The sequence below is a fragment of the Clinocottus analis genome, unplaced genomic scaffold (genome assembly GCF_023055335.1).
Source record: "Clinocottus analis isolate CAN_PGR_092001 unplaced genomic scaffold, fCliAna1.0.p SCAF_57, whole genome shotgun sequence".
NCBI classification, from domain to species: Eukaryota; Metazoa; Chordata; class Actinopteri; order Perciformes; family Cottidae; genus Clinocottus; species Clinocottus analis.
Genome location: NW_027176215.1, coordinates 74,314 through 76,617, shown reverse-complemented (window position 1 = coordinate 76,617; position 2,304 = coordinate 74,314). Strand labels below are relative to the sequence as shown.

The 2,304-nt window shown below is 42.4% G+C and overlaps 1 long non-coding RNA gene across 1 annotated transcript; it reads right to left on the bottom strand.

Annotated features, from left to right (window-relative positions):
- Positions 1 to 1,130: 1,130 nt before the first annotated feature.
- LOC137803491 (uncharacterized) lies at positions 1,131 to 2,103 on the bottom strand. Its single transcript, XR_011080067.1, has 4 exons — positions 2,070 to 2,103; positions 1,595 to 1,689; positions 1,409 to 1,507; positions 1,131 to 1,208 (listed from the first exon to the last, which is right to left on the bottom strand). It is a non-coding gene; the product is annotated as an uncharacterized lncRNA (long non-coding RNA).
- Between the last annotated feature and the right edge of the window lie 201 nt (positions 2,104 to 2,304).

Here is a 2,304-nt window from a genome sequence, read left to right as displayed (position 1 = left end):
GTGGAAACGCGCACAGAGCACAATTCATACTCCCACGGGTCTTTAGATCATCCCTGAACAGAATTAAAGTTGATCGGATAAAAATTGTAGGAGAAGATACATTTTGCAGAAAGGCAAAAAAAGGCGAAAAATGACAAAAATGCGCCAAAAATTGGAAATTGGCCAAATTACCGTAGCGCCCCCTAATGTTTGAATCGCACGACTGATTTCTTGCATGTTCAGGGATGCAATATGCACATACAAACAAAGTTTGGAGTCATTAGTCCATATGGTTTTAATGTTATAAGTATTTAAATATAGGACACGGCCCTAAAAGGTTAATTGGTCTGATTTTCCTCAACGCAATGAGATATTTAAAATCCTTCAATGCGGTCTTCATGATACAACTCTATTCATGATTTCCAAAGAGTTTGGTATGAATCGGACCAAGCGTTCTTGAGTAAAAGTGCAAAAACGTGTTTTTCACAAAATTAAAAATGGCGGAAAATTTTGGTCGGCGGACTTTATGGGTCTGAGAGGCTTTTTTGTAGAGCAGGTGGAGTTGGACATGTGTGAATTTTGTCAAGTCAATCGGACAGTCTGGGCGAGGGGCGTCGCCGGTCCAACTTTGAGGGGGGCGCTAGAGAGTCATTTTTTGGTTGTTTTTTTTACGCCTACATCAGTCGGCTATTTTTACCAGGCCTGACAAGCAGTCCAAATTTGGTGAGTTTTGGAGTATGACAAGTCCCCCAAAACAGCGCCCAATGTTCCACTAACAGTTACAATAGGATCCTCTCAGGACTAACTACATCAGTCGCTTAGACCCTAATTAGTGCCGCAATTAGCAACGCAATGAGCCTACAACTTTTAGAACAGTGTTGCAGACTTGACATGGCCGCTTTCAATTCATGCTTAATGTTGATCTCTGTGAGATCTCACAGAGGCCTTCGGCAAAACGGCAAGAATCGGCGAGTTGCCAGAATTAATGGAATGCATGAAGACATTCATGACACAAGCTTTACAGATGATACACGTGGTGATTTACTGACAATCCTCCATCTTTACAGCTAGAAGGAAGCTGGCAGACAGAACCCAGTGAGTCACATGAGCACGCAGGGAATGGTTTAAAAGCTTACCGAACAGACTGATCTTTGAAATTCAAAGGCGGTCCTATAGACCGGTTACTCTTCATGGACACAGAGCTGGGTCCAGGTCCAGGAGAGTCTGGTCTGTTCAACACAACACACACAGCTTAGAGGGTGAATAATGATGGAGTGATGTGACATGGAGAAGAGTCCTGGTCTGTTACAGAGCCAGTGGAGTGATTTTAAGGCCACTATTGTTGCTAATAATACACATATGCACTACTGTGTATATTATGTACATGCAAGTGTTCATCAGCTAGAAGACAGACAGTATGATGCATTACCTAACAGACTGATGTCCATCTTTGAAGTTCAGAGGCGGTCCAATAGACCGGTCACTCTTCATGGACACACAGCTGGGTCCAGGTCCAGGAGAGTCTGGTCTGTTCAACACAACACACACAGCATAGAGGGTGAATAATGAAGTGACATGGAGTGGAGTCCGGGTCTGTTGGAGGTTCTGGTCTCACCTCTGAGCTCTGGTCTGCCTGTCATGTTTCCCCCTCAGACGGGTTCTAGAGAGAAGGCCTCCCTCTTCTCTGTCCGCCCACTGATTCATTGCAGCCTGCAAATGTGCACACAAACACAACAACATGCTCTCATAAACACAACACTTATGTCACGGGACACAGACACTGGAAGAAAAGCTGTCAAACCCGTTCTGACGCATATTTCATTTAACCTCACCCAGTCTAATGTGTCTGAAACAATATACTTCTCATGAAAATATATTAAAACATAACAATACAAGGCAAGTTGAAGTACTCTTCTTTCATTTTACCCTGTAGAACTTCTCATATAACCCAAAACAGGTATCATGGGGGGACCGTGAATAAAGGCCCCAAATCAGGTGAAAAGTTTGGGAATCGGCAATAAAACATGATTAAATGATACAAATATAATAAAATATAATATAATAAAATATAATAAAATGGAGATATAAACCTGTTATTTGGTCCGGTCGTTCCTGGGACATGTGAGTTTTGTCCTGTGGAGGAAAAGTCTCCTTTAATATTAAAACCCATCAGGAACATGCCTACCTTCAATAAGACAAAGCTACCTTCAATAAGACACGCCTACCTTCAATAAGACACGCCCACCTTCAAAAAGACAAAGCTACCTTCAATAAGACACGCCCAAAGACAAAGCTACCTTCAATAAGACACGCCCAAAGACAAAG